At 36.8% G+C, this 14,230-nt stretch overlaps 1 pseudogene; it reads right to left on the reverse strand.

The window, feature by feature from the left end:
• The window catches only part of LOC122787971, a 109,822-nt pseudogene that overhangs the window by 75,789 nt on the left and 19,803 nt on the right, over positions 1–14,230 (reverse strand).

Genomic DNA, 14,230 nt, shown 5'->3' on the forward strand with positions numbered 1-14,230 from the left:
TGCCAAGAGACCTACAGCAACACTGAAGGAGCTGCAGGAATTTCTATCAAGTACTTGTTATGTACTACATGTGACAACAATCTCCCGTATTCTCCATATTTCTGGGCTATGGGGTAGGGTTGCAAGATGGAAGCTTTTTCTTACAGAGAAAAACATCCAAGCCTGGCTAAAATTTGCAAAACAGTACATCAAGTCTTCCAAAAGCATGTGGGAAAATGCGTTATGGTCTGATGAGACCAAGGTTGAACCTTTTGGCCACAATTCCAAAAGGTACGTTTGGCACAAAAACAACACTGCATCACCAAAAGAACACCATCCCCACGGTGAAGCATGGTGGTGGCAGTATCATGCGGTGGGGTTGCTTTTCTTCATCTGGAGCTGGAGCTTTAGTGAAGGTGGAGAGAATTATGAACAGCTCCAAATACAAGTCACTTTTGGCCCAAAACCTTCAGGCATCTGCTAGAAAGCTGAAGATGAAGAGGAATTTCACCTTTCAACACGACAATGACCCCAAGCATACATCCAAATCAACAAAAGAAAGACTTCAACAGAAGAAAATTAAAGTTTTGGAATGGCCCAGCAAGAGCCCAGACCTTAATCCAATAGAAAATCTGTGAGGTGACCTGAAGAGAGCTGTGCACAAGAAATGCCGTTGCAATCTGACAGATTTGGAGCACTTTTGCAAGGAAGAGTGGGCAAATATTGTCAAGTCAAGATGTGCCATGTTGATAGACTCCTACCCAAGAAGACTGAATGCTGTGATTAAATCTAAAGGTGCTTCAACAAAGTATTACTTTAAGGGTGTGCACACTTATGCAACCAGCTTATTGTACGTTTTTTGTTTTTTATATTTTTCCCCTAACAGATTTGTTTGTTTTTTTAATTGAATTGTACAGGTTATAGGTCACAGTAAAGGTGGGAAAAGTCTTGAAATGATTTATTGTGGTCTCATTCACAAAACCTGGCATTTTAACAGGGATGTGTACACTTTTTATATCCACTGTACATTTAAGTTTCAGACTTCAAATCCTTTAGAAAATGTATGTTAAAACAAACCCTGTTACTCTAGCAACTTTCTAAGTTTATAAGAGCTGCATTTTAAATCTGTCCCTATTTGTGGGCCTTTGTCCCCCCATTTTATCAGACATTGTCCTGATTTCTTCCTCTAAGAGGTTGAGAGGTATGCCCACAATTCCATACTTAATCCCTCCAGTGTGACTGCCCAGACATACCGACAAATAGACACATGCACACACATTCATCTCTCCTCATTCATGCATCTAAACATATGTACACATGCATCCACACATACACACAAAGTAACTCACATTAACCTCACATGATAACAGCTATTGCTTTCATAGGGGTGAATGGGTGACCACCATCTTTTGTAGTATAATTTCTCGGTATGTGGGTAATTGCAAAACAGTACTTATTTTGTTTCTATTCATTCAGGTGTGTAGCCATTATAATTTCAGAGTTTCATAGGCTAGTTTCCTTTGAGGGCCATTTTAAGCCTAGCCAACCTCCCTCAAATGTGAGAATCAAACTTTGTAACGTGTTTGTGAGGTAAACACCTTAACCATTATAGCAACTCTCCCCTATGCATAAATGAAATAATTCAGTACATTTCTGGGGGAGTGCACATAGCTAATCCGAATTAGCCACTCCCCTGGACTGCTACATCAGAATTCAGATCAGCCAGTGGCCTCCATTACCAAGAAACCTCATCAGTAGGATGATCTAAGAATCACAAAGGCTTACCACTAGTGGGAAAATGGCCATGATAAGGCTTCCCACTCATGGTAAGGTTTTCTTAATCCCTTGGCTCCTGTTTTAATAAACTATTCTCCATATCCACTCCTTTAGAAAAACAAGAGGTGATTTTGCAACTCAAATCAAATGGCAGTTATCTGCTATGATTCAATGAAAGCAATAACCTTGAGAGCATTTTTGATTAAGACAAAGCACTAAACGATTAGACATTTGCATTGTCCATTGTTTTAATTTTCATTCCTGTCCAACAGTACTGGTGGTTAAGAAGAAAAGTAACCATCAGTGGAGGAAGTGTCCTCAAGTCCTAGTTACAATAAGTCGATTTCCAACCAATGATATAAAAGGACACAGAGCATGGCTGATAAAAATAAAAAAAATTAATGTATTAACATAAACCATAAGAAATGACAATAAAAACGGCCAAGATCTTTCACACCACTTTTGGCACTTCCTCAGATCCTTAATAAAACTCCTACAATTCCAGTTCCTTTTAGAAACCTATCAAATAGTTCACATATAATCACATTTTCAATGACTACCTAAAATAGGAAAATGCAAATCAAAATGTACCAATCAAATTGTCAACACCAAATCACATGTTCAGCTACTATCAACAGGCACAAGATACAAAGCCTCTCATTATATTAAAAAGTATCTCATAAGATCACGTAAAAATAGCATCAATTGAACCATCTCAAGATATACTCAAAACAGCAGTGCTCACTAATCTCATTAAAAAGGCTAAAATAAATCACGGTATATAATGATAGAACCAGGGGATGAGTGAGTGTTTGAAAACTGCATAAAACTAACATTGTTATGTATAAAGCAATCCACCTAAATAAGGGGTGTGACTTCAAATGCAGCTACAATGGTACTGAGTATTTTAGTCAACACCAAATCAATGATTTGACTGGTTCATTTTGATTTGCATTTTCCTTTTATAGGTAGTTGTGGAACATGTGATTATATGCAAACTATTCAATAGGTTTATAAAAGGAACTGGAATTGTAGGATTTTTATTAAGAATCTAAGGAAGCACCAAAAGTGGAGTGAAAGCTCTTGCCCATTTTTATTGTCATTTCATGTGGTTTATGTTAATACATTAAACTGATCAATTTTATCTGCTGTGCTCTGCGTCCTTTTATATCAGTTGGAAAGGGACTGGTGGTTAAGCTCAAATACTATAATTATGTTGCACTTCTTTCCCCACACTTCAGCAACAAGATTTGCACTGGTTATGTTATCAGCCAGCACTGTGGCATAGAGGGTAAAACCCTGACTATGGCCGAGATGACCTGTGTTCATTCAACAGCTCAGGTGGTCTAGGCACTGGCATGGATGTATGGATGTCCATTCAGGTACTCCTCACAGTAGATAACCATTGTAGGATGGAGACACATGGGGGGCCAGTATCTGAGAGGATATGGAGGTAGGAGTGATATGCAGGCAAGCCTCATTACACATCCACCTCAAGGAGTGGGGAATGTAGGGCATAACGAAAAACACTTCCCAGTGGCAGTGTGAAGCTAACCATTCTCAGATGTGGGTCAGGAGTAAACCAGGGAGAAGGCTAAGGTGGCTTCAGTAGATCTGGTGAGTGAGGAGTAGACCTGGAAGTGAACTCATGGTGAGCCAGGAAGACACACCTTGCAAAAAAAAAAAAAAGAAAAGGAAAAAAAAAGGTTAGGACCAGTTGCCACAGCAATGGAAAACACATATTTTCTTTGGCCCTTCATGGAGCATTTTGCTTTCATTTTTATCCAATCTTTTTACTCAAACTTCAAATTATATGTACATGCTTTAAAAGAACCATATCTCTTACATCCCCATAAAAACTTACTAGCTGTATGAAGCTGAAGAAGTTTTGGTAAAATTTTTTGGACAAATTTTAACAATTTCGTCTTGTACACAGTCACTGAACTATTCAATAAACTAATTGTAAATATATATATATACATATATATATATATATATATATATATATATATATATATATTTATCAGTGTATTGTTAATATGGTTACAGATACATTTTTTCTACTCCATAGTCTAAAATACAAGATTAAACACTTTTATAGACTGTTACATTTTAGTTTGTACGAATAAAAAATTTTCAGTGAAGACAAAGATTCAATACATAATGCCTAGTATTATAACTCAAAGTGAAACAAACTCAAATAACTTGAATTCAATCATTGAAGTATATACATTTATAAGGTATACCTTGGGAAGCAAAAATGGAAGAAAATTCTTTCTGTCTTCTGGATCATAGGAAATCCATTTCAAGATTGCTTCAAATACCACATCCTCCTGTTTTGCATTTAACTCATCTTTCTCGATTATCTCACTAAATTCAAAAGCCAAGAGCTGCAGAAACTCATCAGATACTTTCACCATCTCTTCAAAGTTGTGAAGAATGAAGGTCCTGGCCTTGTGTTTCAACTCATTGAAACAGTAGTAGTCTGCAAATTTCCAAATTCCAATGCAGTTTTCTGAAGCGAGATGAGACTCAAGAAACGTACAGCAAGCCTTCACTATGTTTGACACGTGGAACTGATCTGCTGCAATCAGAAGTTGTTCCACATTGTCGACAGTAATTGATACTGTTCCAGTATAAGCATACACTATGATCAACTCCATTATGTCAGGAGAAACCCCAGGAATGTCGTATACCTTTTTTTTTGCATTTCTCCAAGCTCCAGTAAATAAAGCCCTGAAAAAAACAAGAAATATGTTTGATTTATATAAAACATGACAATACAGTGGTACATTTCAAGTTTCATCTTAATCAATAGATGATGATAATATAATACGTATTATTTAACATATTATTTATTCTTGTGTGGTTGTTATTTTGAAATAGTTGATAAGGGCACTGAACAAATATTAATATATTCTGGTTTCCTATCTGGTGTGGATATAACTATCAGTCACAATGACAGTGAAGCAAGTTCAAAAATAAAGCCTTATCCTGGGCAGGCCTCCAGGAGCTAAAGGCACAGATTTCCCAAATGACAACATCCATCTATGGTGGAAGTTTGAAGTTGTGTTATTACTATAGCACAGTGGCATAGACAATTACAGGTGACAGAATGGATGGGGACATCATGGTAGGGTGTACTAATGTTGGGATTAAATACTTTTCTTATCAACATTAATTTATAATTGTATATATATCAAACATAGATCTGTGAAATGGCATAGGAGATGCCAGTTGCTAAGTTAAGCTACTGAAGTCAGCAAGTGATTTCCTTTGAAAATGCAGAATTTTAAGGATAGAAAGCCACTCTCTAAAGGTAAAAAGCTTAGACAGATGATTCTTTTATCTGCTGCTAGAGGTAATAATGTATTTTATGATGGCAATAGAACACAATTTGAGATCATTTGTCTGAGTAGCAGTTTATTGTATTATATTACTATGAAAGTCACAGTGGGAGAAGCATTCAGGCTTGTGTAGAAAACACAAATGTCTCTTCTTTCAAATAAAACTCAGCCCAACCTCACCCAAAGGTCATTTTTTCTATTCACAAACAGTGTCACTAACAAAGAAAATATTATTTAAGCAGTACTTTCTCTAAATCTGCCTAAAGCTCTTTCTCTATGTACCAGTTTGACTTTTGTGAACTCAAAGTTTTTATCTGTGACAATCTGTGGTCAAAGAATGGTAATTCCATGTCAGATTTCAGATTTTTACACCCTTGAGAAAACAAAGTGTTTAGATAGGTTATTGACTCTAGATAAGGGTTAATAAAAACATTTAAACCTAGGTATTGACTGTAGTCAGTGTTTCTATGTATGTGCGTGCGTGTGTGTGTGTGTGTGTGTGTGTGTGTGTGTGTGTGTGTGTGTGTGTGTGTGTGTGTGTGTGTGTGTGTGTGTGTGTGTGTGTGTGTGTGTGTGTGTGTGTGTGTGTGTGTGTGTGTGTGTGTGTGTGTGTGTGTGTGTGTTATTAGTCAGATGATTAAACGTTACACCTAAACTGACTGAAAAATGTTATCTTGGAACTACTTTCTGAATCTGAACAAAGCATTAAGAAGTCAGTCTTTTAAGACTAACATTCAAACGCATATTAAAATGTCATGTATGAGACAGACACTAATAAAATTCAAAGAATGCCATTTCAAAAGATAAACTGATGCTTTTGCCAGAGATAATAAAAATGCTGGAAGTCAAAGTGCATTCATTAAAGGGTGCTAGAGATATAATCTCAATAAATGTTTACCTCACCACAGTCAACTTTATGTCTCCATAAAATACATCAGATAGGCAAGGAAAGGAACAGGAAAATGTGACAATTCTGACACAGTCAATGTTGTGGAGTGATAGGCCAATGAGTTCCCATATGAAAGAGCAACAGATGACACAGGATGAAACTGAAGAAAATGTGGCACAGGAAGATGCTCTGGAACTTTATGTAGAATGCCAGCAGGAAATGGAGAACAAAGAATGTGCCCTCGGTTTAGAAGAAAATGATCTAAGAGAAGAGTTGCTTGATTTAATAGAGATGAACAGACACACTAGGATCAATGAAAGAAATAGACTACAGAAAGTCAATAAAACCCAAAAAGTTAGAAGCTTGATAAAACAAATGAACACAGTAATTAAGATTGTTCATAGAAGTTCATGTGATATAACAGAAATAATTAGGATATATTACTGCACAACTAAATTAATAACAGATACAGTCTGACCAAAAAAATACAGGGCAGTAAAGGAAAGGAAGGGGAAAAAATCAAATGTCATCATGGAAGGATCAAATAGATAAAAGTATAAAGCAATTAAGGCAAGAAGTGTCACTGTTAGAAGAGTATAGAAGAGGGAACAGATCAACAAAAACATTGGGAAAAATAGATGTGATAAAAGCAATTTGCAGTATCTGAACAGATCAGGATCTATCATGTACTATTGCAAATAATAAACTAAAAATATCAGCACAGGCAAAAAACTTAGAAGACACGCAGGTAAGTATAAAGGAAAAGTACAAAATAAGTATATTGATGACCCAAAAATGTTTTTTAGAGAATTGGGAAACAAGGCAAAAGGAATTGAAGCACCAACAAAAAAAAAAAGAAGAAACAGATACATTTTGGAGAAATATCTATGAAGATCCTGTGGAATATAACAAAGATGCTGAATGGACAGAAGAAGTAAAAGAAAAAATAAAATGTTCAAATGTACAGGATATGAAATAGGATGAAATAATGGCTAGAGAAATGGAAACAAAGTAAGAAAAGCTCCTAATTGCAAAGCCCGAGACCCAGATACAGTACCTAACTTCTGGCTAAAAGTATTAACATCTTTAAATGAAGGTTTAGCCATGAGTAAGAACCATTTATATGCACACCCCATACAGACACCAACCCGGTCAACAACAGGAAAAACAATACTCTAACTTAAGAGCAAATCTGCAAGCTATCCTAAAAACTATAGACCAATAGCTTGCCTTCCAATGACATATAAACTATATGCAGGAATTGATGCCAACAGAATTTATAGTCATTTAGAAGAAAACTCAATCATGGCAATAGAAGAAAAAGCAGTAGAAAAGTTCCAACTTCGACCAGATACCTCAGAAAACAAATAAAATCCGTAAAAACAGCAAAAACACTGAGGTAAGGCTCCAGGCTTTAAAAATTGTATTGTTCATGAACACAGGACACAAGCGCTTTCACCTAGCAGGCTTCTTCAGGTGTAATAAATTAAGGTGCTAGCTACTCTATTTATACTGATTGACACATAAAACTTAGAACATTCTTAAAGGTGTATTCAAAGTGCAAACTCTGTGTTTAAAAAACAATACTAATAAAATGCAAAAGTGCAAAAGTACATAAATACAAACATAAATATGAATATAAGCAAAGTTAAAAAGGTTTAATACATATATATATTTAAACTAATAACATTTTATCTACGCAAAGGTTTATTCCTTAGAGCTGGTTTCAGAGGGATGTTTTCATTTAGGCCATGACCTATAGTTGCTCTAAGTCTAATAATCCATCTGACCTCTAAATTTTCAGTTTTTATCTTAACATCACCTCCACGTATACTTTAAAAAATTCTACCTATAGCCCTAAAAGAAAATACATGCTGAGTGTTAGTATCACTAATATGTTTAGCTAGGGCATTGTGTAAGCTGCCTTTCCTTATATGATACACATGTTCCTTGATTCTATCTTTAAAAGTTCTATCTGTTTTACCTACATAAAATTTGCTACAGATATTACATGTAGCAAGATACACTATATGTAGGGAATCACATCTTGCACTAATATTAAAATTAAAAACCTCTTGCGTATCTGGATGTTGAAAAAATGTACTAGTGTCTATATACCTACAGAAGTTACATTTACCACATGATCTACTGCCTCTAATTGCACTTCAAAGAGTATTTTCTTTAGAATAACACAATTGTCTGCATAGGGACTTCTGGTTCTTAAAAGTAAACTGTGGTTTAACTCCAATATATTTTGTAATATGTACATCAGATGTTAAAATTTTCCAATTTCTATTAATAATGTCAGTATAATATTTTATATCTCTAGCATAACTGAAACATAACCTCAAAGGCTGTGGATTTGATGCACATCTATTCTTCTCATTGATGGCGTTGCATTTAGAGAAATAAGGCTTGGCTTTACTTTGTCTCAATCTCAAAACATTATGTAACCCTTGATCTATAAGGCTAGGTTCATAACCCCTTTCTTTCAATTCATCTTGTACTTTGATAAGTTGTAAATCAAAGTCAGTGGCACTAGCATTCAATCTAGATGCTCTAAAAAATTGATTCTGTGTTACATTCTTGAATATAAAGACAGGGTGCATGCTGTCCCTGTAAAGTAGATTATTAACACGACATTCTTTCCTATATAACTTCACATTAAACTGACCATTCAGATCCTGTAGTACAGTAACATCCAAAAAATTAATCTCACTAAAAGAATAATTCACTGTAAATCTTAAAAAACTCGTCGTAGTGTTAACAAACTCAACAAAAATATCAAATTCAGCAACTGTACCATCCCAAATCAAAAAAAGGTCATCCACAAACCTTCGAAAAAATCTGATCTTATTTTTAAAAATGACATTTTCTAAGATGACTTGCTCCCAACATAGCATCGCAACATTAGCATAGCTGTTGGCGCAAAAAGTCCCCATGGCAACTGCTTGACGTTATGCGTCAATCAGTATAAATAGAGTAGCTAGCACCTTTATTTATTACACCTGAAGAAGCCTGCTAGGTGAAAGCGCTTGTGTCCCGTGTTCATGAACAATAAAATTTTTAAAGCCTGGAGCCTTACCTCAGTGTTTTTGCTGTTAATAGAAGAAAAAGGGTAACAAAAGAAAGTCATATGGAACAAAGGATAATTTGTTGTTAAGTAAAGTTAAAATGGAGAACTGTAAAGGGAAGAATTTAAGTATGGCATGGATAGAATACAAAAAAGCATTTGACACTATCTCACATTCATGTATAAAAGAGTGCTTAAAAATGAATAAGATACACCCTACACTGATCGATTACATTACAGCGACCATGAAACAGTGGCAAACCATTTTGTAGTTAAGCCATGATAAAGGACAAATTATTATTCTAGGGATACAAATTCAAAGGAGGATATTCCAGGGTGACTCTTTATCACCACTGCTCTTTTGTCTTGTCTTAATCAATTAAGCTGTCTACTTAACAGATTAGGTTATTGCTACAATTTGGCTCCCAGAAAACAAAGTGTACAGACTTCTCATCTTCTTTTTGTGGAAGATTTAATACTGTATAGTCCCTCAAATGAGGAAGTGAAAGCACAACTGCAAGTGGTCAAATCTTTTCAGATGATATAAGAATGTAATTTGGTCTTGATAAATGTGCAAAAACAACCTTTAAAGCAGGAAAGCTGCAGCACCAAGAAAACAGCCTGGGACAGGAATTTGATATAAAAGAACTTGAGACAGAGGGAGTATATAAATATTTGGGAATTGACGAAGGATCGACAATAAAACATGAACAAATCTGAATACAACTTAGCAAGCACTATGTTAGAAGATTCAAATTAATACTGGAAACTGGGCTGATGTCTAGGACAAAGTCCAAGCTATAAACCAAGTTGCTCTTCCTGTCCAAGCTTATAATTTTGGAGTTATTGAATGGCCCTAAAAGGTGTTGGATCAGCTGGACAGGAAAACAAGAAGGATGCTTCATACTTATCAAATGATTTATAAAAATCAGTGCATACCAAGACTATATATTCCCCATTCTGAAGGAGGTATGGGTCTCCTGAAAATTAATTACATGTATAGATCTGCAATTATACAACTGCATATTTATCTGCTGACCTCACAAGACTCAAATGTAGTGAAAGTTTTAAACTATGAGGAGAATAAGTCTAAGATGACTTCCCTGCTTAGTTTAGCAGAAGCATATCGGGAATGGAAATCAAACCAGAAGTAGATAAAAATCAGGCAGCAACTGTATAAGGTGAAGGATCACATGAGAAGGCAAGCAATGTGGAAAATGCATAAATATAGTTGCAAGCATAGAAAACTCTTGGAACAACCTCATGTTGATTAGGACTGAATGCCAGAATGCTTAAGGAGAAGTGAATTTAAACCAAAAGACGAAAAGTTAATTTTGGCAACTCAGGATAGTGGACTACATACACACTGGTTTACAAAGTCCACTGAACATGTGGGAGAAACAGACAAATGCAGGTTTTGTAAAACAGAATTGGAAACAGTTGCACATCTTGTTGCTGGTTGTCATATACTAATAACAGAAGGACTGTATACTGAAAGGCATAATAATGTGGCAAGATTGTTGCATTGGGGACTGTGCAAACATAATATTGAAGTAGTGGAGAAGCATTGTAAACATGAGCCACAAAGTATTATAGAAAATAATGAAGTTTATATCACATGGGATCAGCGGTTAGCAACAGTTCAAAATATAGATGCGATAAAACCAGGTATAGTAGTCCAAGAAAAAATGACAAAAGTAGCATCGATCATTGAAATTGCTACACCCTGTGACTATATACAGAGTGACACAAAGTCATAAAATACCAGGATTTGCAGGCAGAAAGAAGGGCAATGTGGAAGAAGGATACCCAGGCAGTTCCAGTAGTAGTAGGAGAAACGGGTCTTACAAAAAATAATTTGCAGTTGTACTTGCATATGTTACCGATACATGTAACACCATATGAATTGCAGAAGTTTATACTGGGCACATTGCAGGTGCTGGGAAGAGCACTCCTGGCTAACATCAAAGATTGAAACAACACTAATTTCATGAACTTTAATTATACTTTGACTTAGGGATGGAGTCCATTCTTGTCATGGTATTAGAAACCCAAAATTCTTGGAGAAATTAAAAAAGGTGGAAACCTTGACTGCAAAACAAAGCTCTAAGGCATGACAGTTCCCATCCCTTCCCTCCGTCAAGCCACTTTTGTGGTATAACAAATTATGAAATAATAATAATTACCCAGAATAATGCTGGATCATCATTAGTATTGCACAACAGATCAAGATATGATGAAAAATGTAATGTGGTCGTTCAACATACCCAGAGGCTCAACACTTCAGAGTTACTATATTTAGCCTCTGGGCAGGAGGTGTAACGTGTTAAAGAAAAAGTACATTTACACAAAAAAGTAGAAGATATGAGGCATTACTTAAAGATTGCGCTTTACGTTATTATTACATTACCATTTATAGGAGTCAAGGTGAAGTGTGTACAGTAGTAAGATCATCAGATAAATCCAAGATACTTCATCGAGCTGATGAAGGAAGTGTTCAAAACAAATTCAAAGAGTAAGCCAAATGAATATCTATGGCATCAAAATCCAATGACACAGAAGTAGTAAAAGGTAATCACAAAGGACAATCTTCTATTATCTCCTCTTTTCCTCCATCTGGTAGCCAATCCCAACCACTCTATAATTTTCTCCTCCTACTCCTCCCTTTTCTCTTACTCCTCCCCTTCTCATCTCACTTAATCTTCCCCTCTCCTATTCCACTTTTTACTCCCCCTTACCACTCACTTTCTCCTCTCCTTCTCTAAGCTTGCAACTTCATTTCCTATTTTTCTCACTTCCTTCTTCTCACTCATTCCAAATATGCCCTCCCCAACCCTCTTTTCCTACATACTCCCTTGCTCTCTACTTATTTTACTAATTCCTATCTATCATGCTACTTCATACTCCTCTAAAGCCCCCCTTATATACCGCCTTTTCAAACTACCCCACTTACTCATCCACAACCTCTTCTACTCTCACATTTTCACTCCATTTTCCCCTCCCTTACCCCTCTAAACCTTCTATACCTTTTCCAGCTCAAACTATTCTCTACCTCTTCTAAAAGATCCTCTCTTACACTTCCACTCTCCCCAAACATCTCCCTTCAATCCAAACTCAAAAGGCTAAAACTTATCTCTTGTAATATCCTAGCCTTATCTGGAGACATACATCCTAACCCTGGCCCTTGCCTCACTCCTAGCAACTCAATCTCTTTTTCCTCTTCATCCCCTACTTTAACCAAACTTCTCCCCCCTTCTCCTTCTTCTTCATCTCTCTCTCATAACACCCTTAAAATCTTCACTATCAATGCCCAGAGCCTCAACAACAAAATCCACCATGTTCATGCTTGGATCAACCTCAGCCAACCTGATATCTTAGCCATCTCTGAAACGTGGCTAAAACCACATATCTCTGATTCTGAAATCCTTCCTCCAGGTTTCCACATCCTCAGGAGTGACCGCTTAAACAAAAAAGGTGGAGGCTCTGCCCTTATCTACTCTAACTGTCTATCCCTAATCCCCCTGAAAATCCCAACCCCACATTATAAAAACACTGAAATAACAGCAGGACTACTTCGACTTAATAAACATAAAAACATCTGCATTATTTCCTTATATATACCTCCAGGCAACAATATCTCAACCCTAGAAAATATTCTTCACTGGGCCTCATCTGAAATAAAGTATGAAACCTTCATTCTTGGCGATGTTAACATCGACTGGAATAAAATCAACACACCCACCCCCTCCCTAGCTATTAACCTCTACAACTTCACCCAAGTAATACATTCTACCACCCATCCTAACAAAATCCACCCCCCAGGGTCCATCTTAGATTGGATCTTAGTCTCTCATCCAAACAAAATCTCCCTCTCTGGTACTTCCCCTAACACCTTCAGCGACCATCTCCCTGCATACATCCATAACTCCTCCCAATACCAACATCATTACATTCAAACCCATAACCTTAGCAACTTTGACCCCACAACTTTCTCTAACATTTTTAAGCAAATCAACTGGCAAATCCTAAACTCTCTCCCCCTTGACAATGCTGTTGAGCACTTTAACTCTATCTTCCTAAACACGCTCATCTCCCAAGCCCCCCTAAGAAACAAGTGAATCAAAACCAATTCTGCTCCTTGGCTTACCAAAGAGACTAAAAATTCTGTGCATCTCAGAGACAAATCCTGGAAACTTTATCAAAAAACTAAACTGCCTACTGCCTGGCTCCAATACACTCAACTCCAAAACCAAGTAAAAAAGTTAATCACCTCAGACAAAAAAATCTACTACAATAAACTTCAATCCAACCATACTAAAAACCCAAAACAATTCTGGAAATCTATTAACTCTCTTCTCCATCCAGGGTCAAGAAATAACCCCTGCCCTGATCCAAATTTAACTGACAAGGAACTGAGCACTCACTTTAATACCTTCTTTACAGACTCTATAGCTAAGCTAACCAAAACTTTTCCAGACAAAAATCCTCCCAACTTCCTCAACCCCACCTCCAACATCCCTAATAGCCATCCCTCCATGTTCCAGCTCAAACCAGTTTCCACAATGTATATAAAAAAACTCTTATCTAAACTAAAGCCATGCTCTAATGCCCCCGACAACATTCCCCCCTCTTTCCTCAAATATGCTGCTGAAGGTATTGCTCTCCCGATTAGTATCCTGATCAACCGATCCTTAAAAGAGTCTTATGTACCCAAACTTTGGTGTTCTGCCAACATTCTTCCTCTTCACAAAGGAGGCAAAAACACCTCCATTTCTAACTTCAGCCCCATTGCCCTACTCTCCCCACTATCTAAAATCCTAGAAAAATGCATCCACCACCAACTTTTACCGTACTTAACTCAGAATCAGCTACTCACACCCACCCAACATGGTTTCCGTCCCGGCCACAGCACCATAACTGCCCTACTATCCTTCCTGGAAACTATCAATCAAGCCCGAGATACCAGACTTCTTGTATCAACTATTCTGCTAGATCTTTCCAAAGCCTTCAACACCATCTCCCATAAACATCTTCTCTTCCATCTCTCCAACCTTAATCTCTCCCCCAACACTCTATCCTGGTTCTCCAGTTACCTTTCAGACAGATCTCAGGCTGTCAGATGGAAAGCCTCCACCTCTTCCTTCTTACCCACACCCACCGGCGTTC

The sequence above is a fragment of the Protopterus annectens genome, chromosome 13.part0 (assembly GCF_019279795.1).
Source record: "Protopterus annectens isolate FY-2018-M chromosome 13.part0, PAN1.0, whole genome shotgun sequence".
Lineage (NCBI taxonomy): Eukaryota > Metazoa > Chordata > Ceratodontiformes > Protopteridae > Protopterus > Protopterus annectens.